The sequence below is a fragment of the Plectropomus leopardus genome, chromosome 2, assembly GCF_008729295.1.
Source record: "Plectropomus leopardus isolate mb chromosome 2, YSFRI_Pleo_2.0, whole genome shotgun sequence".
NCBI lineage: Eukaryota > Metazoa > Chordata > Actinopteri > Perciformes > Serranidae > Plectropomus > Plectropomus leopardus.
The window spans coordinates 37,668,735-37,694,885 of record NC_056464.1 but is presented as its reverse complement, the minus strand read 5'-3'; the positions used below and the strand labels follow the sequence as shown (position 1 = coordinate 37,694,885).

General features: G+C 38.7%; 1 protein-coding gene across 5 annotated transcripts in view; it reads left to right on the top strand.

Annotated features, from left to right (window-relative positions):
* The first annotated feature begins 5,401 nt into the window (after positions 1 to 5,401).
* Positions 5,402 to 26,151, top strand: part of chd6 (chromodomain helicase DNA binding protein 6) — a 119,593-nt gene continuing 98,843 nt past the window's right edge. For 3 of the 5 annotated variants that reach the window (XM_042510241.1, XM_042510249.1, XM_042510214.1), the window contains exon 1: positions 6,085 to 6,196. The gene's annotated coding sequence lies outside the window, so the exon portion shown is untranslated. The other 2 variants (XM_042510233.1, XM_042510223.1) reach the window with 2 other exon arrangements.

Sequence of the window (26,151 nt, the reverse complement as noted above, 5' to 3'; positions counted from 1 at the left end):
TTCCTGTCACAGGAGTTTGTCCTGCAAACATGTCCTAAAGAAACACACTGAGCTGCTTCCTGCCTCACTGTCACTGTGTGTGTAAGAGCAGCAGCTACATGTCCAACATGTTAATGAGAGCGCTCATCTGTAAACCTGATAACCACTGGCTCATAAATGCGAGTCATCGTATAACTGCCTTTTTATGTCAGCTTTATACTTACTGTAATAACTTCAAGTTTACTGTTTATCTGCAGTACATGTGCTCTCTCCTGTTCTTACTAATGTCTCCTCACACTTAACCAGGAAATACTGCAATACTTATTAGTGGGGATGTACCTGATGTCATTATTCAGGGAAAGCACAAATAATGTGAAGAGAAGGTGGAGGGTGGACTATTGCATGCAATATCTCTGTAAATTATCAATAACTTAATATGAACGCTGCTTTGTAACTTTTTGACGCATCCGCCCAAACCTTTGATATTTTCTTGTAAGCTTTCCCAAACCTTCCTGGGACCTATAGAAAGGTAGACCTGCAGCGGGAAGCAGAAGTTACTGGATATGTCTCAGGAAAAAGCCTGGTGTGGCAGCAGGATTTGTTTCAAACTCCAGATACTCTACATGAATCTGAAGCTCAGATCATGTAGTATGTAGCTGTAACTTGTGTTAATGTCCATAATTTAAAAAAACTCAGTTAAAATATAAATTAATGCACCTTCAAATGTGAGATTATTCTCTTCAACTGAATTATATATTTTCACTTTTTATTTTTATTTTTTCCTTTAAACACCAGAAACAGCAACAGTATTAAAACTTTTACACAGCTCCTAAGAATGACAATTGTAGAAAGTATACATACAAACAATAGACATATTGTACATATTGACGAAGATACCTACATACATAATCATATACAAATACAGTTAAAGAAGAAGTGAGTAAATGATAACTAAATGAATTAATACATTTTCTATCTTCTGTAGAAAAAAGTTTTTGTTTTTTTTTTTTTTTTACAGTTTCTGAATTATCAATGTCCCTGATAAGAAGACACCTGGACAAAAAAACCAAAACAAAAAACAACCAAACAAACAAAAACATTGGAAAATATTGTCCAGGTTAAATAATACCAAAATTTCCCTTTAAAGTCTCACCACTCAGAAATTAATTTTGCATATTGTTTCATCATTTGGCTATTTATTTTTTTTAAAACGTTCATACTCTGCAGGTCTGAAACTTTCTCTGTGCTCACGTTAAGTTTAAGACGTGTACAAGCATGACTCTGTGACATCAGAGTCTAGTTTGGCAGCCAATCAGAATCCAGAATCTGCAACACAGAAACCCCGACACGTACAGAGCACCAACACTGAGAGTGGACTTTGCAGGAGACAGCTTGCTTTGTACAACTAACTAACAATGTTTGCATCATAAACACATTCTGCATTTTTTAATCAGGGAGAAGAAGTGATGTGAGGAACCATATCGAAGACAAAATTATTTAATTCCCTGAAACCTGAGCAAATGTGTTGATTTCTTACAAAAAACATTGGGTAAAAGGCAATGAGCAACCAAACAATAGAAGAAAAACAAAACAAAAAAGCAAAAAACAAACAAAAACAAAGAAGGAAATTACTTTAAAAATGCTTAAAAATAATAATAATAATTCTGTAATATAGATGTATATATATATATATATTATATATATATATAATATATATTTATGATTATTTTAAATATAGTTTTGGGACATTTTTCCATAGCTTTTTTAATTCTTTTTAATTTTTTTTTTTTCTCCAAATCTTGCAAGCTCTTCTAATTTGCACAATAGTTCCAAGTTGCTTGCTGCCTTTTTTCTTCTTTGTTTTTTTTGGGCTTTTATTGCCTTTAATGGACAGGACAGTTTGAGCGTGAAAGGCGGAGGGGGGTGACATGCAGCAAAGGGCTGAGGTAGGAATCGAACCCACGGCTGCTGCGGCGAGGATATAACCTCTGTATATGGAGCACTGCTCTATCCACTGAGCACAGGTGCCCCAATTATTGCCTTTTTTTCTGATCTTTTCATACAAAAAGTAAACCAACATTCTCAGATTTTGAAGGTTTAAATGCTTGTGAAGGCATCTGAACACAGGAAAAGTGATGTCGATTCAGGTTTCAAAGGGTTAAAGGGTCTCTCTGGTTGTGTTTTGGTGTAGTCACAAGTGTTGCACCTGTAAACACTCCCGACCGTGATGTCACACCTCGGAGTAACACCCTGTACGTCACTGCAGCCAGGTGAGAGGTTAAATCACTGGACGTCAGCGGAAACAGCAGGTGCTGATTTGCTTTGATGCTCTCAGGACAGATCGGATGACGGTTCATTAACAGCTGATGGAATAACAACCACAAATTTGCATGTCGACACCGAGCAAAATCCCTCCGCTGATTAAGAGCGTGTGATGTGGCTGAAAGCTCCAGAAAAAACCTCACAGGTGGATACACGAGTCGGGATTCATGTATCAGACTGTGACAAAACTTTTCTTGTGCTGCTTTCAGATGCTTTTACAAGAATAAACCTTTGAACCCAGAGAAAGTTGTTGTGATGTATTTTAAAAAATAAAAAAAAATAAATTAAAAAAGATGAGGGACTCGCCATGAAGTTTTCAACAAACTGTAATACGTTTATATATTAAGATTTTTTTAAAAAGTTAGTGAAAAATGTCTAAGGGAAAAGAACAATAGCTAGGGAAAAACTATATTTTTAATTATCATAATTACATATTTAAAATAATGTTTCAGAGTTAGATTTTTTCAAAGCAATTTTCTTTTTTTTACTTCTTTCTCTGTAAAAAAAAAATGTTCAGGTAATTTTCTTTTTCTTTTTTTTTTTTTTTTTTTTTTTTTTTTTTTTTACTAATTTCTTGATAATGTTTTCTTCTTTTATTGCTCAAAGGGTCAAACTAACTTTTTGTTTACAGCAGCATTATCTGCTAGACCAGTGTCGCCTACACATTCATGTTATTTATCCTCATGATGAAACCTGTGTGCTTCCATATTTGTGACACATTTACACCATGAATGCAACATATCTGGAGTCAAACGTGTCCGGGCCACAACTTCCCAGTTCTCTCCACCACAGTTGCCAACAAAGTTTTGATTTGTCACTCTGGTCGATAGGGCCGAGTCATTGTTTTGCAAATCTCAAGTCTTTGCACACAAGCGTCAAGTCCTAACCTCAAAGTTTCTGGTGCTCAACCATTTTAACAACAGAGCAATAATATATTAAATTGTTATAAATCATGAATGTTTATTTTACATGGTTACTTTTCTTAAATCAAGTTTGTTGGGAATTGTTGTGTTCAGGTGTTTCTAGGATTTTTAGGATGTTGGGGGCTTAGCAAAAAGAGAGAGACCTGTAAAGTACTTTTGATTGGTGGATGCAGCCAGCAGAGGAGAAAAGTAAACCCCTTCGTTTAGTTTCATTTTGGCCGGTTGAAAACTCAACGATCCCTCTTTTCTACAACAATAAAGATAATTTTTTGCCTTTAATGGATAGAACAGTTTAAGTGTGAAAGGGGACATGCAGCAAAGGGCCGATGCTGGACTTGAATCCACATCGGCTGCGGTGAGGACAAAACCTCTGTACATGGGGCGCCCACTCTATCCACTGAGCGCCCCATATTTTGGACATTTCTTGTGGTTTAGGACCTTTCTAAGAGTTTTGTTTTTCCCTGCATTTTTGGATGTTTTTGGGATTTAAAGACGTTGCTTGGATTTTTGGACATTTAGGACATTTCTAGAGTTTTACGACATTATGGGCTTAGCTGGACCTCTTGCAGAGGGTGCAGGGGATCCTGCCCTGGCACTTTTTTATAAACAAGCTCTATTTTAATGTTGTTTTATGCACTCTGGCACCTCATAGAGACTAAAAGTACAAACACTGTTCCCGGTGGGAGTCACTTTATTTTTTATTGTGAATTATAAAATGGTTAGGGGGGCCACCCAGAGCCCGTCAGGGGCCAGATTTGGCCCGCAGGCTGTTCATTGAGTATCATTGCTTTAACTCTTCCATGTATAGATAACCAGTGACTGACTTCAGCTGAAGTTGGATAAGGAGCCAGACTAAATGTCCACAAAAAACAAATCCTCATCAGCATTTGGGCCTAAAAGACCCCTAAAAACAAGCGCACATCGCATTCATATTAACAAACAAGAGAAATTTAAACGATTAAAAAACTGAATGCTCCCCTCGTTTTTTCCCTCTCTGCTCCTGTTTTGTTCTTGCAGGATTTCCCTGCAAGTCTAAGGTACGGACAACAAAAATAGCCCCCAATATAAACTGTGTGTGTTTCTAGGATTTTAGGACATTCCTCTGACTTTAGGACTTTTCTAGGAGTTTAGGACATTTCTCGGATTTTAGAACTTTTCCAGGATTTTACAATGTTTCTGGGAATTTCGGACATTTCTTAGATTTTAGGACTTTTTTAAAATTTTATTTCACCACATTTCTGGGGTTTTAGGACATTCCTTGGATTTAAGCACTTTTGTAAGATTTGAGGATTTTTTTTTTTTAGAATTTTGGGACATTTCTAGTAGCCTATTTTATGACGTGTTTAGGACTCAAGGACTTTTCTAGGATTTTAGGATGTTTTGGGGAATTTATTTAATTTTTATTTCTTGGATTTTGGGACTTTTCCAGGATATTAGGACATTCCTCTGATTTTAGGATGTTTCTAGGATTTTAGGACATTTATCGGAGTTTAGGATTTTAGAATGTTTCTAGGAGTTTGGGACATTTCTTCGATTAAGGACATTTGTTGGATTTTTGAATTACATCTTGGACTTTAGCACATTTGTAGGATTTCACAACATTAGGAGTTTAGCTATGACCTCTGTTTGTGGATGCAGGGATCCTCCTTTTTTTTTTAAATAAAGAGGCTCTATTTGGATGCTGGTTTTTGCACTCGGACACCTTAAAAGTACAAAAACAACTCCTAGAGTGAATCACTTTTGTATTGTGCCTTTCTCTCGTCCACATAAACGGAGACAGTGTCTGGCTGGGATCAGAAAGCCCCCCAGACTTTAGCTGAAGTTTGAAAAGCCGGCAAAAAGAAAACCAACTCCTCACCAGCATTTTAGCCCCAAATCCCCCTAAAAAAACAAGCGCTTTCAATAAACACAGCCGCTCACATTTGAAATCCACCAAACAAAACGGAACATCCGGGAAACGCAACCTGATCTGCAAAAGACGTGGAATGTCTTATTTCTTTTCTTCCGCCCTTCAAACCCGGTAATGATGGAGGAGCAAAAAGCGACATGATTGGTGGATGCGGCCAGCAGAGGAGAAATGTAAACCCCTTCGTTTTGTTGCATCGGGGGGGTTGAAAACTGAACGCTCCCCTCTTGTTTTTTTCTCCCCCCTCCTCCTCTTTCTCTTCAATGACAGCAGGAGCCAGCCGGGCGGTGCGGTGCGGTGCGGCGCGGAGGGAAGCAGTGAGAAGGATTTCCCTGCAAGTCTGCGGTAAGGACAACAAAAACACCACCCAGAACAAACAACGCGCGTGAGCCTCACATCAATGCGAATCACCAGGAAGGGAAAAACGCACACAATACACAATGGTGTTGCCTGGGGGCTGCCGCGATAGCTCTCAGACAAACCCGGTCGGGTTGCATGACAGCTGCAGGGCCAATGGAAACATGCACGGAGCCAGCTGCGCGAGGCTGCAGCCAATGGAAAAATGTGAAACGCGGAGCTGCTGCTGGGTCCAAACGGTGTAAGGTTAGGCTGGCTGCAGCAGCCACACCGCCGCCGCCGCTGCCGCTAAACTTCCACCAAAAAAAAAAAGAAAAAAAAGAAAAAGCTGTTTGTGTTTTGGCTGCTGCAGTGGCCATTTTAGGTAAGAAGCGCCCTTTAACTTTTTGTGTGAGAGAAGCAAACCGTGCAGGACATCCAGACTGAGCAAACTCCTGCTAGCTTTATGTGGATTAAATAGATATTGCACACTCCTCCTCCTCTTTTCATCCCTCCTCCTCCTCTTTCCTCTCCCCTCCCCTCCCTCCTCTCACCTCCCCATCTCTCACTCCTCTCTCTCCCCTCCCTCCCCTGCCTGCTAATTTTTTATGCATTTTTCTAAACTGTCATGGCGATTTTGTGTCCTTGGAAATAAAAAGCGCCAGTGTTTTTTCGGGCTAACCGGGGTGATGTCTCGCCGGTGAGAGCGTGTGACCGGTGTCCGGAGCAGGTGAGCAGTCCGCCGGGGAGGGTTTTTCGGTGGAGAGATGTCCCCGAGAAGGAGTTTTTAGAGGCTGTCCACACGTGTAAAGGAGACGGGGCTGTTATAATGTATTTACAACAGCGATGCAGTGACATTACAGAGCAGCTAGCGCAGAGAGCTAGCTCGGGTAGCAGCGGGTGCTAACATGAAATAGGACACAGTGTCTCCTTTTCTCTGTCGGTGTGTGTTGTGTGTTTTTCATCCCGCTTTCTGCTCGCCGGGAACTTCTTTTTATTTCCTCACAGCTCTCTCTCTCTCTCCCAACTTGTGGCAATCCGGCGGCTTGCAACGTTGAGGCTAGCTGTGTGTTAGCCCCTGCGTCTGCTAGCATTCATTATACAGCCAAAACCTCAAAGCTAGGCTGTTAGCCGGTTAGCCTCCTGAAACGTGTGTAGCTGTAGCAGCCAGGTGTGTGTGTGTCTGTGTGTGTGTGTGTGTGGACATACAATGAGTCATGCAAGTACATTGAGTCATGAGGTGGTGGTAGGGGTCCGTCTGTCCTCGTGCGTTCACCTGGCCAGGTGTGACACCTCCCTGGGCAGCAGACAAAAGGGTGTGCCAACAGCTAAACAAATCACTGAGGTCTGACTCATTAATTATCATACATATTTTTACCAAAACATTTCCATGACTTGGAGGCAAATTTTAAAGACCAGTCATTCTCTGAAACGGTCATTGATACTCCTTATTTGTTACTTTTAATAGCTTTTTATTATTTTGAAAAATGATCAATTCACAACAGGATTAGAAATGAAAATTTAAATTCAATTTAGGGACTGTTTGTTATTTATCAGAGGGGAGGGTGTAGTGCATGTCAAGGGAGAAGCATGTCAAATATTTTTTTGAGCACTGTGGAGGAAGCTGTGCTTTTTTATTTTGGCTTAGAGGACGGGCATGTGGCTCTAAATTGTTGTATTTTGTATTTATTTTAAATTTAAAAATGTTTTCAAAGTACACATTTTGATGATGTTTGTTGTTAAAATTTTAGTGATTTTCAAAGAAAATATTTTGGAGTTTTGTTAGCAAATTTTGGGTAATTTTTTGTTTATTTTAGATTATTTTTTGTGGCTTTTTGGCCTGTACTGACACGACATATATCATGAAAATTAGCGAGAGAGGGGAAGACATGCAGAAAAGGGCTGAGGTCAAACTCAAACCTGCAGCCGCTGCAGCAAGAACAAAGCCTTTGTACGTTACAAATTATTGGTGATTTTTGAAGAAAACATGGAAGGCATGTTACCAAAATAATGCCATATATCACAGCTAGTAACTGTAAAAACAGAAGTTTTGGTTGGATTTTCAAATTTCCAACCATCTTTGAGCCTATCATGCGTTATTATACAGGGTTGTGAAAGAGATTTTCATGGCTTTTCCAAAACCTTCAGGGTGTATTTAGTTTTCCAAAACTTTTTCAGGCCTGGAAATTGCTATTTGCAAATTTCATGACTTTTCCAGGTTTGTCATGACCGTATGGACCCTTTAGTTAGTTGGGATTTTCTGGAAATAATTAATGAGTTTCTGTGTTCCTGTGTTTTGCAGATTGAAAAGTGTGTTTTCTTTAATAACATTTGGCCTCTTTTTTTCATAAGTTTTTTGGGGATTTTTTTTCATTTAAAATATTTGGTGCTTTTTTTAAGACAAAATTGAGAATATTTTCACATTTTAATGTCAGACAGTGTTTTCCATCGGGAAATTGAAGCTGTTAATTGATCTCTTTAAAGCAGAGAAAAGCAGAGATTAAACCCAGCTGAACACAGGAGCTGCTGGTCTACTGCTGCCTCAGCAAATTTGTTTGTTATTGTGTGACTTTGGTGTGTTAAATGGTTTATTCAGATTCACCAAAGTCACACAATAACACCAACTGATCGACAGACCAGCAGCCCCTGAGCTCAGTGAGCTGAAATGACCGTTTTTCTCAGTTGAGTCTCTTGGTTTTGAGCATAGATGGGAACAGCAGCGGGCTGTCGGACAGAAAGGTAAAGCAGTGAAAACACTTTTGACATAGTGCACACTGACACTGAAATATGTATATTTTAGATAGCTAGTTTAGATAGTTTCGCTGCTGACCCGTCCACAGCAGTACATTGCTTAGCGTCCATGTCCGACTCCGTCTGCTTCTCCAAACTGGGGGCGTGCCGACTGATATCTACTGTTTGTAATATACTGTCTGTGGATAATTACTTCATACAACTCCACTTTAAAAAAGCTAAACTATCCCTTTAATGGGTAAATGAATATGAAAAATCAGTTTATTTCTATAATCCACATATTTGCCTTTAAGTCCTCTATCAGGCACAACAGTCTGTGGCTGTAGACGGGAATGAGTTAATTTCTCATCTTAGAGTGACGCTTTAGCTTTGCAGTGGGCATGAAAGGTCGCTGGTTCGATTTGATTCTTTATTGTTTAATGCAGGGATTGTGAATATATAAATAATATGTTTCCCCAGTATATTTAGCGGTTAGAGTGAACACTTTGTTCTCTTCATATTTTTTCCTTAAATCTGTGTTCGGCACATCAGTCTGCAGCTGTACACGGGGCTGTATTTAATTTACTTACACATGTAAGTGAGTGAAAAGTTGCTGGTTCAATTCTCCTCATGTGACAGTTTGGTTTGTAGTGGTGAGCGCTTGGTCAGTCAGAGAAAACCTTCAGTTTTTATTCCTTTTAAGGGTCATTGTAGATAATAATAATAATAGTTAAATATGGTATATAGTGAAATTTTCTGGGATGTTATCATATCTCATCCTAGCTGCAGTGTTTCTTCACCAGGCGGATCGGTGTCCCGGCGGTTAAACCCCTCAGGCGTCCGGCTCTGCTTTGGTCTTGCTGTGTTGTTTGCGTGTGGACGTTGTGTTGGTGTCCCACAACAATAAGACATACTAGAAGTAGAGACAGTAGTGTATATTTGTGATGGGGATTTTTCTAACAACTAATTTACCTGCCGTTTAAAGGGAAGTTGACAATAAAGCCTTTTTCACACAGAGATTGGGCTACGAAGTCTCTTCTTTCGGCTTCCTTTGCATTTTTTCCACAGAACCAAACGACATCGTGCCGCTCCAGTGTGTGATTTTTGGACAGCATGCCAACATTGTGCAAAGAGGCGTGACAAGTGTGACATTTAACACAAGTGTCTGCCTGTAGTGTGACATATAACGTACGCTCTGCAGTGCTTTCTAAACAATAACAATGGTATAACATTTCCAATAACGATCATTTATCGTCCCTGCTACATGGAAGCGGATCTCGTCCTCTGCTCAGAGGTTAAGGTGCACCTGGACCTCATTGTTTTCCTCATTTGTGGACATTTTCAGCTGCAGCAGTTAGCTGCTAACTCTACTAACACACTCTGTTTCGACGATGTTACTACCTCTTGTGGCGGCTCAAAGGCAAGACAACTCTAATTCCTCCGCCGTATCTTTTTGTACAGAACGGCGAGGGGACATAACGACGTGATGATCCCTCCTTGAACACGTTGTGTAAATGTGGTGTGAGTTTCATCATGAGGCAGCATGGTGACCCAGCGGTGAAACACCTCACAGGCTTTGAGGCGCCCGGCTCTGTTTTTGGCCGTGTTGTGTTGTTTGCGTGTGGACTTCGTGTTGGTGTCGTGCAGCGTGGACTGTAGGACGAATCTGAGTGTGTCTGCCTACTTTGTTCAGTCTTTGTCACTTTTTACTGCCGCTGCAGAGCTGTGGCTGCACATTACTTCACAGGGTTCCCATAAACACAGAAAACCTACAAAGTCTCCTGAGATTCCATGAGCTTGTTATCCAGGCCTGGAGAAGTCATGGAATCAGTAAAATCCTTGAATGTTTTTGGAAAAAGTCATGGGATTTTCTTGTGTGTATCTTTACATGAATCCTCTATGGATTTATTTATTTATAGTTTTTTTTGTAACTTTTAATGTTATGTAGCTCTAATATGCATCGAATTGTGATGTTTTGCAGCATAAATGTGTGGCACTTTGCATCTTCATCACATTTTTAAAACATGACAACAACTCACTCAATAAAAATTAACAAGATTTACTGAAAACAACTTTCTTTAGAGAAATAAATCTTTAGGAATTTTACTGGCCAAACACAACTGCACGAAGTAATCATTGAAATAATAAGTTCAACGGACGAGATGTTGTGGTGCTGACCAGCGAGGGTAGCACATTTAAAGGGCAGTTGAGTACATGCAGACATCCCTAATGTGTAAATGTCACAACACACTAAGAATTAAAATAATCGTGTGTTTTTATGTTCATACTGATGCAGGATAAAAACATGACGGCACATGTTTTCAGCTGCTGTTTGTAGATTCAAACACCAGCAAGTGTTGACGTTAATTATGCAACCTTTCCGTTAGAGCACGCCTTCACACTATTGATGTTTATTTGGTAAGAAGTGTGTTTCCAGTGGTAATACTTGGTCATTTTTTTTTATATTTGACAATTAAGGTCCAGTTTTGAACATATAAAGTTAAAAAACTTTATATGTATGTACTGGTTACCCTGTTCTGTCATTTTACAAAAAATTACTGCTTAAACTTGATGCAACATATATCATCCAACAGGGGAGGATTTCAAGGATCCAGCTGTTGTAGAGAAAAGCAACAGCAAACATGTTTGGAATGCGGCCCTTAATAATCAATCAGGACAGATAAGCAACGACACCACACTCCCTGGCCACTTTTTTAGGATCACATGTACAATTTAATATCATCCAGTGCGACAGATCTGCCACTGATTCTACATTTTGGAAGAATTTATTTCAGTTTTTGTTGACGTCATCAGAGAAGTTTTAATGCAGTTGTGTTTATTTTTAGGGTGGCTGTTACAGTGTTCATACATACATTTTTAACAATTCATTTCCAGGACCTTTCCATGACTTTTCCACAACTTTGTATCAAATTTTAAGACCATTAATTCTCTGAAATACTCCTCATCAGTTTTTCTTCATTACTATATAACAGCTTTTTCCAATGATATTATTAAAAAAGTGAATTCAGAACAGTATTAGACCTTAAAATTTCAATATAATTTAGCGGCTTGTTATTTTTGAGAGCAGAGAAGATGGTGCGAAAAAGGGGAGGCATTTCAAATATTTTTGACGTTTTTAATTTCGGCTTAGGAGAAGGGAATATTACTTTAAATGGTTGCATTGTGTATTTATTTTGATGCCAGGTTTTATTTAAAAATGTTGATTTTTGATGAAAATGTTTTTTTTCCTTAAAAAGTTTTTGGCGACTTATTTATTTATTTATTTTTTTGAGGAAAACATTAAAGGCATGTCACCAAAACGACACCATTTATCAAAGCCTTAAAAAGTAAAAACAGAAGTTTTGGTTGGATTTTCCAAATTTCAGTGGTCCTTGAGCTCATCGTGTGTTATCATGCGGGTTTCTGAAACAGATTTCCATGACTTTTCCAAAACTTTAAGTGTATAATTAATTTTCTAAAACGTTTCCAGGCCTGGAAATTGCTTGTTTTGCTGGTTAGTGGTGTTGCACTAGAAATAAATTTGAAATGTGTTTCTAATGTTAAAATTAAACATTATAAACACCTCCCAATATACAGTACAATAGACATAAAGCTGCAGTTAAAAGCTCTCTGACAGCATCTATCAATACTGAACATTATTATCTTTAACAGCAGCTGAGCTGTGTACATAATACATTTTAAAACAACAAAAAAACATTTGAATCAGTATCGCCCAAATTGTTTTTTTAAACATTGAATCCACCAAAAATTTCAGAATCGGAGCATCTCGAAACGTTACACCTTGCAGTATACACTCGTGATGTATCCAGTGGGTCTGAAAAAGACGATCAACCCAGTAATTTGAGTCAAATTATATCGTCAAACACCTTTTGTTTCTCAGTTTGCCTCCCCAGATCTTTGCAGATGTACGGCTGTCTTAGATCAAACTGTTAAATCAACCAGAAAACTGAACAACTGCTCCAGTTTGTGTCAAATCTCTGTGATCATTGAGTGATTCAGTTCTTTCAGATGAAGCCCACAAATGTTTACTAACCTTTATTCAGATGGCACTTGAAAAATAGGTGCTTTACAGACCTTTGAACAGGTGCGTCTGTACCATTCGCTCAGTTCAGAGTCACAGGTTCAGTGTTCAGCTCAAAGTGTCTGCGGTGACAGGCGACTGTGAGTAAACTCAAATAACTAGAAACACTGTAAAAGGTTCGCACAGCGTCTTTCACCCAGTCTGACTCTGATGTTTTGTTTTGTTTTCTGCCAAAAGAATCGAGTGGGATGAGAGAGCAGAAAACTTTTTACACTCTCACTGATGTTAAGAAGATGTTTTATTTTATCTGTAATTTGGCACTTCGGTGGGTGGAGACGGGAGAGTTTTGTCTCAAACAAGTGAATCTCAGTTTAGGGTCTCAGTTAATGTCAGTCAGGATCTCAGTTAGCTGGATTGAAGGCTCTCCTCTCTTATTCCTCACTTGTTTTGTGTTTTTGGCCGAGAAAGCAGCTGTGCAAAGTTGATATCTAGTCACTGCGACATAAATTCTATACAGGAACAAGACAGTTACCGAGGCAGCAAAATGTATGAGTGCCAACCATTTTATGAGTCAAAATTATGCATTTATCAATAGGAGTTACTCATAGTTACATTAGGGACTGTTTGGCATATTGTAAGCACTTTGTATTCTTTATTTTTTTGATAATATTGGCTGTGTTCATGCATATGGCATACATTTTGGCAGGATTGTGAATTTTTGTTTAATCTTGGAATTCCCAGCTCAGCTCCTACAATAAGTCTAAAATACACTGTGGAAACTAAATTGTCACATTCATGCTGTTAAGTGCAAAATATGCTCCACTGAAACACATTCAAACTGCAGTTTTTGATCTCACAGCCATCAAAGCTTAAAAACATGCAATATGTTATTTCTAGGTGTCGTTCTGGGCTTTTAGCTTGGGATTTGTAATTTTTACTATTTTCCACCTGATGATGTCATTTTTACCATATTTGGCAGATGGAGAAAATAGATGCTGTTTCCACTAGGTGCACTGTCACAATCAAACATATCCCAGTCTGTGATCATCCCAAAAAAGAGAGAAAATCTACTTTGTATGTAGTATATTGTAAACTTTTCATTTTTTTTTTTATCTGAAACATCTAACATAGTGGCATCATGACAAAAACCTGGCATTTAAAGTGTTACAATTCTGAAAATGAATAAATATTTGATGTTTATGATTGGATTGATGTTGGTCAAAGAAATAAACTCAATGGAGGTAGAAAGGGTAAAAAAACAACAACATGAATGCGAGGATAAGGGAGCAGGTCACGTCGCTGACTGAAAGTTTGTGTCATATAGTCGGATGTTAACAAACGGAAAGAGTCTGAAAAGGCCCAGAGTTGTTTATTCAGCACGCAAGGATGTTACATTTTGCTTCTGTTATTAAACTTATTTTTGGAGGCGAGAGAAAGTAAGCTCTTGCAAGAGACGTGTTGAAGACTGGAAAAATATGTCAAGCATCCTTTGCGCCGAATGAAAAATCAGCTGAGCATATAGAAAGTTTTCATGACTGGAAAGAGCTTGACATAAGTTTGGCCTCACAAAATGCTTTATTTATTTATTTTTTAATTTTTTTTTTGCTCCCTAGTCGTTAAGTTGGAGTGAATTAGTCATTTGTGTTTGTGCACGATTGCACGTGAGAAAATAGTGCCTATAGAGATTTGCATTGCTATTATTTAGTTTGAAGAGCTGAATTTGTATTATTTTGAGATGTATCTATGTGCTGTCTTCACTCTGCAGCATAGAAGTCTGAGCCATGTTGTTAAAGTTATTATGAAGATCTATTTTGGTGCGTTATTTGTGTATAGATTTACAAAAAATGCCTGCGTGATGAGTCAAGCACACTTTGATATTGTTGACACTTTGAGCATGTAATCATTGCACTGACCATTTGCAATATGCATGTCATATTTTGTTGTTACTGTTTGTTGCTTTATGTTAATTGTATATTGGCTTTTTTGTGTTATTACTACAGTACATTGCAAACAGAAAGGGAACATAATTGTTTTTTTGCCAAGAGTTGTGCAAACGTGCGTGCGTCTGCCTGTATGTCCTAAGAAATATTCTTATTAAGTGTGTACAGATGTGTACAGATGTCAAAAACAGCAAATTAACAGACTGTTGTGTATGTTGCGGGAGCTTTTTACATTTTCAGGGCATCAGTCGCATCCTGCTAGCCTCCAGATTTATACTGTATATAACTATATATATATGTATATATATATATACTATATATATAACTATGAACCGGTCAACCCCAAAAATCTGTAACAATGATAACTGTGATATTTTAAACATAAAATATTGATAACAAAAATGCATAACATCAATTTGATTTCTCTCCTTCCCAAACACCATCGGGTTACCTTTTCTCTGTTCATCAAGTGTAAATGTACTTTTATTTATTTATTAATTTATTTATTTATTTCCAGACTCTCTCCCTCTCTACACTCGTATTGTGAGGTTAATTCATTCACCAGAAAAGAGACACAACTAAAAGAGAGACAAAGTTGAAGATTAGTTTCACTGATAACATTATTTCTTTGTTTCAAAATCTCTATAGATATAGCCAGAATGTCCTTATTGTGAACTCTTTTTGTCTTAAAAATCTGATTATGCCAGCCCTAGCGTAGATGCACTCTGCGTACCAGAGCTATCTAAAACTCATCATTGCTCAAACTGTGAAACAAATGTTCTCTTCTCCTAAACGAAAAAAACAAAACAAAACAACAAAAACAACATGACTCAGTTATGCAATACTGTTGCTTCTTGTTAAATAAATACATAAATAAATAAATGTTAAAAGACATGTCATTTTAAGGGACTCACAACTGAAACCCTACCAGATCAGGCATGTCAGTCTACAGGACAGTTTTGCTATAAACATATTTTATCGTATCGACATATGAGACTATATATCCTCTTAGATATTGGATATTGTTATATCATGATATGGAATAAATGGTGTTTTTCTTCCTGATTTTAAAGATTGCATTATAGTAAAGTAATGCACATTTCTCATCTAATAAGATAGTTCCTTGCCTTTACACACAGTCATTATATTATGAATGATTATTGATCAAAAATTGAATTATGTTACTATTTTTGAATGCTCATTCCTGAAGGAAGAGAAAAAATTAAATTTCCAATGTTCGATTCTGTCCCAGTTCTGGCATTAATAAAGTGCTTTTAAGGAGTTTTAAAATTATTGAGATATATATGGTGTATCGAGACGTAGCCTAAAAATATTGTAATATAATTTTCATCCCTTTATCACTCAGCTCTGTGAATCAAGCGTTTGCGTTTCCCTTGTTCAGCTTTTCTGTCCTTGTTTTTAGCTGGATGTCTGTCCTGTGCATGTACAGTGAGAGGGACAAAAAGACCACAGTCAAATCTTTGTCTTCACAAACACTTGCCCAATAAAGCTGATTGTTCTGATTTAGATTTATCTAATTAATGAGTCTCACTGTGTTGCAATCCGGGCCAGTCTGCCTCTGAAAACACTGTCCGCTCCTTTGTTTGCTCCCTCGTGGGAGCGTCGTACAGTTGAAGCGGGGACGGAGCGAGGAGGAGCTGTGTTCCATTTTAAAGACGCACTCCCCTCTCTTTGTGCACGGAAACACACACGGGGCTGAGTTTGGTTCTGATTTAGCACAGCCGGCTGCTTCTCCTCGTCCCTAAAGTGAGTCGTCTCCCGACGATTCTCAGATGCAGCAACCGCGAAGCTCCTCTGCTCTTTTGTGCAAGGGCAAGTGGGTGAGCGAAGGGAACAAGGTCGTTGAAAAGAGAGCGGGTCTCTCCGCTGAGACGGCCGGGAAGCATCTCTGTAAAGTCTGATGTAGCTCCCACTGTGTCAGGTGATGAGGAAAATCCTGGAGGTTATTTATCTCAGGTATTACTGCTGATACTGGAACTGCAAAGATGATATTTACAGTTTAAAAATAACCAAAAATGACAGTTGTGTTTCATCTAAATTAGATGTGCAACTTAATTTTCATCATTGATTTATCTGTTTTTTTGATGAGAGGCTTGACAGATTAGAGAAATAGCAAATAATTTCTCAGAGCCCGAAGTGATTTCTTGGTTGTTTTTTTTTTTCTGACCCAAAATCCTGAACTCAAAATCCTAAAAATATTCAGCGGAGAAAATCATCACAACTTAGAAGCTGAAACCACTAAATTTGGCACTTTTCTTTGAAAAATGATGTGGAAATAAAATGGGCCCATGGTGCGGGACAAAAAACAAAGACCAGGGTGACAGACGCCTACTGAGGGCCAACGTTGACCGACAGCTGACGGTTGTTTGGATGTGACGGCCCCAGAAATTAAATGCATCTATCTACATACCGTGAATTTTGCATGTGGCTGCATGGATTGAACCATGACCTCTGCACATGAATGGTTACAGCCCCAGTAGACATGAGATTAGATTTCACACGTGGCCTTCCTTGTGCATGTATGTGTGTGTGTGTGTGTGTGTGTGTGAGTGTGAGTGTGTGTGTGTTGTGCCACATAAGGCTGCAAAGTGAGTGAGCAGCAGACGGTTGTTTCATTTCTGAAAACCGCATGCTCTTCCATCAATATTCATGGATGACAGGTGTGTAGGGATAAAACAACTTGGCACACAACTTGAAAAAAGCCTCCACATGCTGTCGTCTTTCACACTTAGACTTAACTGCTATCTTTTTTTGGGGGGTGTCAAAGATAACAGGAAGTCCGCACCTTCTTTACCTCGCTGTTTTTCCTTTTTTTTTTTTTACACTTTTCTCTCCAACATAATCATTTTAAGTCTGCAGACAGTATTTTTAGTAAGTTTACCGTCAGGTCATTGAGGCTGTTGTTTGCGTGTTTGTAATGTTAGTGAGGAGGTTTTCTCTGCTGCATCACCTTTGGTCCTGACCGAATGGCTTAAACTAAAACATTTTATGTAGCAGAAGATTAAAAAGCTCTGGTGGGACTTGATAAGGTGCCAGAGTGTGCAGCGGGAAGACGAGGCTCTGTATGATGGGGGGAGTTTTAATCTGCTATGAGATCATCTCTGTCATATTTACAGGTCATATATATGGTATTTAAAGGGACTCTGAAAATCAGAGCGTATGAGTTTGCTGGAAAGGTGCTGCAGAGCGTGTGTGCTTGTGGCTGTTGGTTGTAGTCTTCAAATGCAACTTTTTTTTTCTTTGATTATTTTTATTTTTGACATCATAGACAGGATGGCTAATACACCTTTTTCATCAAAATTACCATATGCATGCAGGTTTTTTTTATGTGTAAACCTGTTAAAAATAGGCTATAAACTGCTTTGGTTCAGAGGTAGAGCGGGTCCTCCTCCAATCGGAGGGTCAGCGGTTCGGCCCCCGGCTCCTCTGGGCAACATGTCGAAGTAGCCTTGGGCAAGATACTCAACCCCAAATTGCTCCCAATGCTGCGTCATTGGAGTATGAGTGTGTGTGAATGATTACTGAGTAGCAGGTGGCACCTTGTACAGTAGCCTTGGCCACCAGTGTGTGAATGTGTGTGTGAATGTGACAATGTAGTGTGAAAGCGATTTGAGTGGTCAATAAGACTAGAAAAGTGCTACACAAGTACAGTCCATTTACCATCTAATTAGCTGCGAGCTGTGTACATGGCTCTGATGCAGATGAGTGTGTGTGTGTGTGTGTGTGTGTGTGTGTGTGTCTGTGTGGGTGGGTTTTGTTGGCGTGTCCGTTCTACATCACAGACAGGGCAGAGAACAGGTAAACAGGACAAATCAGCGCAGATAAAGCTCTGTGAAAACTTAAAGTTTGTTTCTGTGCTTTATACATATCTTACTTATTCAGTCTGTCTTTCAAACTCGGTGCAGATTAATCTGGATTGATGTTTGAGTGCTACTTAGGAGGAGATGGACGGTAATTAGTGTCAGCGCATCATTGCACCTCGCTGATTAAGGGGCTAAAATTAGTTTGTTGATGCAGATGTTGTGCGTCCATCTGTGTGGACAGGAGCTGATAAATACCTTTGTCTACTGCAGAGTCATCAGACGCGAGTGTGAATTACATTAAAAAGCCAGGTGTTAGTGGGTGTTTTTTATGCGCAGTGGGATTGAGGCTGAGTGGGCAGGAGGTTAGAATTGAACTTGGGCTGCTGCGGAGGCCTCAGCCAAACACTACCAGGTGAGCTAGAGGTCGCCTCAAGTGCGACTTTTTGGCTGTGACACAGGCGTTGAGAGGAGACAAAGCAGTCGCCCTGGTCGCTGCAGATTTTCATACCTCCTCACCAGTTCCAGTCGTGGCATTAGGTTTTCAGGTTGTCTGCCCGTCCCATTATTTCAGGAATGTCTCGAGGGAATTTCTACAAATTCAGCACAAACGTCCAGTTGGACTAAAGGATGAAGTGATTTGATTTTGGTGGTCATAGGTCATAGGTCAAAGTCAGTGTGACCGTGCACCCATATCATTCTTGTGCATGCAATATCATCATTTTCTCATTACATTTGTGGTCACAGTATTAATGTAATGTAGGTTTGAGCCAGAAGATGCCATCGTGAATATAATATGCTTTAAACCTAAAATCTGGTCACAGGAACCTCCCTGCGTTCAGACTTTCTTCATCATTGTTTTTTAGATTTATAAGCTGTATGTTTGACTTTTTTTTTTTAAATTGTGAGTTGGCCAAAACTACAAAATGAAAATGTTGGCTGTTACCTAGTAATGGCAGCAGTCTGTGTACTCGGCCAGAAAATGTTTTAAGAGAAGAAAAACTGTTTTGATATTTAAAAGGTGACTTCTGTCAGTGGCGCAGATTAGCTGAAGCAGACAGGTGTGCTTTCTTGATCTCGATTTTTCATACAGACGGTATCATTTCCGAAAAATTCACACTTGTTGAGTGCATTTGGAAGGAAATTAGTTTTCCTTATATAATATGTTTAATATCAAAGCTCATGATATTAATCTTTTCTAGCAATTAATTAGTCGATGAGGAAAAAAGAACTTGCATGTTGCGCATCTGCAAGTAAGAACATGCTGACCAACCAATCGACCAACAAACTACAAGTTTACAGAACCCTACGGTTATAGGGTTTTAGGACATTTCTCAGATTTTAGGATATTTCTGAGCTTTTAGGACGTTTTCTGATTTTAGGACATTCTTGGATTTTAGAATGTTTCTTATTGAAGGAGTTCTGTATGATTTAAGGATTTTAGAGCATTTCTCACACTTTAGGATATTTCTTGGATTTGAGGATATTTCTCAGATTTTAGGACATGTCTTGGATTTTAAGACATTTCTTGGATTTTAAGACATTTCTTGGATTTTAGGACGCTTCTTGGATTTTAGCTTGTTTCTAGGATTTTAGGACTTTTGTTGGGGGGTGTGTGGAGTCCTCTGCTGGCACTTTTTTTGATAAACAAGTTTATTTTGATGCTGTTTTATCTATGTCATGTTAATTCATAATACCTTTCTTCTTATGAAATCATGTTTACTGACTTCATCTACAGAGAGTCTCTTAAAAATGACTTGAGCCACACGTGCTGGGGACGACAACGCTCTGCAGAATTATTAAAAAAGGCAGTCGCACAGACTCCTTGTACACCGATGCAGTTAGTTTGCTAAATATTACCGGCATGGTGTTCTCATGTTGGAAGCAGCAACTTTATTAGCTTTCCTAAAATAAAGTGCTTGACAGTGAAGTCAAGTGAAAGATATGAATGCGAGATTATACGAGCCGTGATCAGGAGAAGGAAAAACCAACAAGCTAACAGAACATTTTTATATAAATAGAGCAGCAGTGGAAAAAGAAAAAAAAAATATTTCTACCTTTCATGTCCACAGATACTATAAAAAAAGATTTAGTGGTTGACTTTGTTTTAAAAATATTTTATACAAACATATCGCCTGATTGACAAATTGCACACAGTCATTCAGTGTCTCTATGGCAACAGGAGATGAAGTGACGAGGCTGTGATGCTGTTTTGTCCTGTTTTCATACTGGTTTGCTCTCGCTCTGTGTTCGCTTTCACTCCGTGCCCTCCACATGACGTCCTCCCACATGACAGACATAATGCATCACACAGGCGCCGCCTCTCAGAGAGGAGCTCCAGTGTCAGTGGGCCTCCGGGTGCAGAGCGCCCCACATACCCCAGAGCACTTAACTGATCAGACTTACTACTGTGGCCTGTTTCTGCTACTGTGTGCACATTCATGGCTGTAGTGTTTCTGCACTGCATTTCCCAGAAATCACATGGAAGTCTGTAAGTATGGTTGGTAGTCTGGTGGCTTCAGTGTTGTAAGAAAAGGCATTCATGTCGGTAGTGCTTCTGTTTTTTTAATCTCCAATCATGTCAATAACAATCAAAAAAACAATCTGCTCCTCGATAAATCAGATCACCTCCTGTGTGTGGTAAGACTTTTTAAAATCCACAACCAGATAACCTGCAAATATTACGTTTTTATGAATTGGCTGCAAGTTGAACCCCATTCATAAAATATCAGAAGGTATTGATGTTGGAGGTTTTCCTTTATTTACAAGGGACATCCTGAGTATTATACAGGTTTTGTGGAGTCATGAAAAACCTGGAATAGTCATGGAATTTGCAAATATCAATTTTTAGGTCAAGGAAAAGTTTTGTGAAAATAAATATATTAGTCAGGGAATTTTATTTCACAAACCTGTATAATAACACATGATGTGTTCACAGACAATCGGACATGTGAATATCCTATCATGATGTCTGTTTTTACAGTTTGTGCCTGTGACAAGGAAACATGTTTGGAACAGTTCCTCAGTTATATTTAAATATTCAGTTCTAATCTTTTTCTGAATACATTTTTCTTTAAATACCAACATTTTTAAAAGCTATTGAAAAACAGCTGATGAGGAGTATTGATTGTCGTTTTAGAGGATTTATGGTCTTGAAAATTTGCGTCAAAGTCATGGAGATTTCTTGGTAAAAATGTGCATGAACCCTTTAAATCAAACTCAGTACACTGGGACCTAAAAGTGCTCTAATTACAAAGCAGTGTTTTCCACTGAATTAGACTCTATTTGTGGCCGTAGCTGCCCGGGAGGATGGGGAGAGTTTTGATGCGATACAAAAACTTTCTTTGATCATGAAGTCAGTGATACTGTACAATTCTCTGATTTATCGCTGAAGTTTATGAACTGCAGACTGAAGTCTCAACTTACACTGTGACGCAGACTCACATGAACGGGTCCAGCACAAACTGAATACGCGATGTCAGGTCCACTTTCTGTTAGTTTAGTGCAGCAGTGATTCTCAATTCAACAGTCTGAGGGTGCCAGGTGACCCCCAAACCATGCTCTAATCCAAAATAAAAAGAAAATTATTTACACTGAAATTGTTTTTGTATTGTTTATATGAATATGATGCCAGAGTACATAAAACAGCATCAAAATAGAGATTGTTTATAAAAACGTACCAGTGGAGGATCCCCCAATAGCTAAGCTCCTAATGTCCTATAAACGTCCTAAAATCTGAGAAACATCCTAAAAACCCAGAAATATTCTGAAATTCGAGAAACTTCCTAAAATCATAGAAATGGGCTGAAATCTGAGAAACGTTCCAAAATCCTCCTGAAAAATGAGCTTTGACTCTTTTGGACAAGATTGGACAATTATCCCGAATTCACAGTCATCAGTTTCTTGTGTTTTTCGTTGTGATCTGCGTTAAAACCGTCTCTCGTCTCATCCCCGTGCTCCACTTCTGTGTGTTTGCTGCTCTTCATGCCGGTTTTGTGTGGGACAATAAATTAGCACAGACAGACTGTCTCCTTCACTTGCAGTTAATTCCCTTTTATTGACAGAGTATACAGTGTTCAGTGTGTTAGGATTAAGTGTCACACTTTAAAGATGGCACTTATGAGTCTGGTCCAAACTTGCGTGCAGATGCTGCATTTATCCCTTAATGGTACAGTGAGACAGGTGGTGGGAGGGCCCGAGTGTGTCTGCTGCTGCAGAGTAGCGTAGAACAGATGCCATTTTATCATCCATGTGTTAAGCAGCGAGAGGACGATCCTGCTGAATGTCATGTACGGAGCGTACAAAATATGAGGAGCACCTGTTCTTTCCATGAAGCACAGTGAAGCTGGTGACCTGCTGTTGAAGTCACCTGCTCCAAATCGGCTTCAGCTCTCTGAAGAATGAATGAATGGTGGAGCGAGTGGGCAGCAGTAGCACAGAAAAAGGCATTGATTGTGTTCATCCAAACTTCTGCACCCACAGTTCTCCATCTGAGTGGTCAACTTGCCAGGAAAGCAGTTATAAAATCTCTAAATTCACTTCTCACCTAGATTAAAACCTAATTAAATTAACCCCAGCAGCCCTTTAAATATCTGAAATGTTGCATTAACAGCATTCAAACCGTGCACACACCTGCTTTCTGCTAACTTTTTCTCTTCTTTCAGCAACACTTGTTGTGCACAAAGTTTGTTTTTTCCCAAACTTGACTCACTGCGATTGTGTACTACCAAGCTCGTTAAAACTGCAGAAAAATGAACATCTGTCTGATTTAGTTGATGGTGCAACATGAAGTGCAAAACCAATCTGAAGCGACAAAGATGCTTCTGTTGCCTCCCTGGAAGAGTTTGTGCTCGGAGATGTGTGTTGGGATGAATGTTCTCCACACAAGCCATGGGTTTGACTTTGCATTTAAAATTTGATATTCAATGAGAGATTGCAACCAGGAAGTCATGTCACGATGTCTGAGATATCTGGAAGGTTTTGTGAAGTAATGGGCAAAACCTAGAAAGAAATGTTTGGAATAAATTTGTTCTCAGCGGCCTTAGGCTAATGATATATTTAGTAGACTCTGTTGTACTGTTCAACTGCAATATCATCACCTATACATGTTTCCAGGATTTTAGAACATTTCTTGGATTTAAGGACATTTCTAGGATTTTAGGATATTTCTAGAACTTCATGATGTTTCTACAATATTTATTTAATTTTAGAGCATGTCTCTGACTTGAGGATTTTAGGGCAAATCTAGGATTTTGGGGCTTTTAGGCATTTTTTTCAGAATTTCTAGGAGTTAAGGACGTTTCTTGGATTTAAGGAAATTTGTCCCCATCTTAGAATAATAAGGTTATATCTGCGTTCTGAGCTGTTTTGAGGTATTAAGCGTCAAAGTTTTGCATTTCAAATAGAGTAAATAATACAAATCTTTTTGTTTTCTAAATAAAAAGCCCCAAAATGCACATGAATCATTAACACCTTACAAAATGTCACTAAAATGTCACAAAATAAGAAATTTAAATTACTCAATTTTGACAAAAATGTCAGATGGTACCTTTTAATTCTAAGATGACAATGTTTCAAGGATTTTAATACATTTCCCGGACTTAAGGACAAAGGCCCCTTTTTGTGGGGGTTTTGGGGGAATCTCCATTGGTGCATTTTTTCATAAACAAGCTCTATTTTGATGCTGTTTTATGCACTCTGACACCTTATGTATGCGAAAAAGTACAAAAACAATTCCCAGTGTGAATCACTTTTTTTATTGTGAATGAGAAAATGTTTGGGGGGCCACCTGACTCCCTGTCGTGGGCCAGATTTGGCCAGGAGGCTGTAAGTTGAGTATCACTGCTGCATGTTTTTCCAATGTAATACCTGGAAGTACAGTGTGTTCCTGTGTATGATTGGGCAGTAGAAACTTCTGCTTCATGTTGTGATACTACAATGGTGATAATGATGATAAATCAACAAAGACGGGGGCAGAGATGTTGTCATACATATTTTTGTTCTTACTCGTCACTGTTGTGGTCAGAGGGAGCCAATGCCGACAATCTCCAATGTTCAAATGTCCAAATGTACGTTGCATGTAGGTCACATGCCTCGGGATCTCATTTCGTACCTCACATCCTTGTGATCCAGATAAAACATGTGACTCAATGCAGATTTTTGCTGCTCACTTATTAGATTAAACCTCAGATCTGTGTCACATGGAAAAAAATAGAATTGGGATTATTTTAACTGTTTTGTGAATTTTCTCCCTCTTCAAGAATAACTGTGTGTAAGTAAGATGTTATTTGTAGCACAGCTCACTATGGCTGTTAACCCTGTATGGATTTGAAATGATTGCTGTCATGTTGTGTGGCATTGCTCAGGTGAAACCCTTTGTAAAACATAAAAAATACATAAATTAACCACCGTAGAACTTTCTTTTATCCAGTGTAAAATATTGCCAAATCCCTGACATTTTCACAGCTAACCAGTGTTTCCCCCAAAAAGCTGTTAGACCAGGTGGCAAGTTTTCATTTCATGAGGCTGGTGGTGCTTTGGTTGTGATCTGGTCAACAAGTGTTTATTTTTATGGACGTTTTGATGAAAAGAGCAACAATATGTATTTTTGAGTATGGGGAGAATTTGTCTTTTAAGTAGCCTGTAAGTTTGTGTGCTACATTTTACTGCAGTTTATATTCTTTATAGGAGTGATTCCAGAAAATGTAGATTTTTCTGTTGAATTTTTGCATATTTAGATATGAAAAGTCAATTTTTGAACAATTAATAAATTGTCAAAATAGTTGCAAATATTGTAAATATTTCAAGATATGATGCCAAACATTGTCTAGTACTAGGTTCTCAAATGTGAAGAGTTAGTTCGTTTTCAGTTATTTTTTATTTCCGTGTCATGTCACACCAACACAATACAAAGCATGTGTCAGCAAAAAAAGAAATTTAAAAATAAGTTACAAAATATTATATTACGAGTATTATACTTGTCTTTAGTAAATTGTATTTTACCCTGGTAAATGACATTTTATAGACCAAAAAGTTATTCGAGAAAATAAGCAATAGAACAATTGATAATGGAAAATAATCTTTAGTCGCAGCGCTGCATGTGACAATGATTGAAGATTTGCAGACAAACATGTTCAGTGTTCAGTACAACCGTCTGAACTGAAGTGTGTGGTGAAACACTCTCCCATATGTTTTTGGACTAACGTGATGTTCGTGGTATTCGCCTTTAAGGCACAGAGGTGTGTGCTTGTAAGAAGTTAAAGCGGTTGAGGAGCCCTGTGGAACCAGTTGCTGTCCCACCGTCTGACCTGTTTTTTTGAGTTTCCCAACATATATTCAGAGACCTTCAACTATCTAACAAGCCTCAGGAGTGTCAGTGTTTTAAAGACTGAGATTTTTTTGGTTTTCTACAAAGGGAAGTTTCATGAAGTGTAGGGTGTTTATTCACTGCAGTGCACCTGATATTAAGATCAGACAGTGGCTGAGACATGAATCAAGAGTTCAGATGGGACACCTGCCATCTGAAGTAAATAAACCCAGCAGAGGGTGAAATCTGATTTCTTAAACTCTGAGGAGGAAAACATTTCCTCTTTAATTTACACCTGTGTGCTTCAGTTTGGTTGGTGCCTTTGTGGCTCTGTCTGTGTCTGCGTGAAGGATTTTTCTCAACATAAATGCAGGGTTGGTACAGTCGTGAAAAACCGGAAACGTCAGTGAAGGCAATATCCAGGCCTGGAGAAGTATTGATAAAAGTAACCATACCCTGAAAGTTTAAAAAAAATATAACTGCAGTGAACTTTGGCTTTGACTCTAGAACAGCTGAGTGTTTGACAGCCACAGCATTGAAACAGCCACATTTGCAGAGGTGGAAAATGACTTCTTTGGACTTCTACAGGTTACTTTGTGTTAGTTTCAGGTTTTAATCAGACTTTAGATGAATTATTTTGAAACAGCAGGACACATCGCTCTGTGTCTCATCCAGCCGCTCGCGCTGAGCTCTCATTATTATTATGAGGGGCAGATGTGATGTTTTGGGGCCCTGGGGCCACAAGCACATTACCTTGTTTTCATCCTTTCTCTAACTGGGATTGTTGGCAGGCTGTTGGGCAGCTATAGGAGAAGTAGGCCTCCTCAAACGTTTTTAATTCCTGAG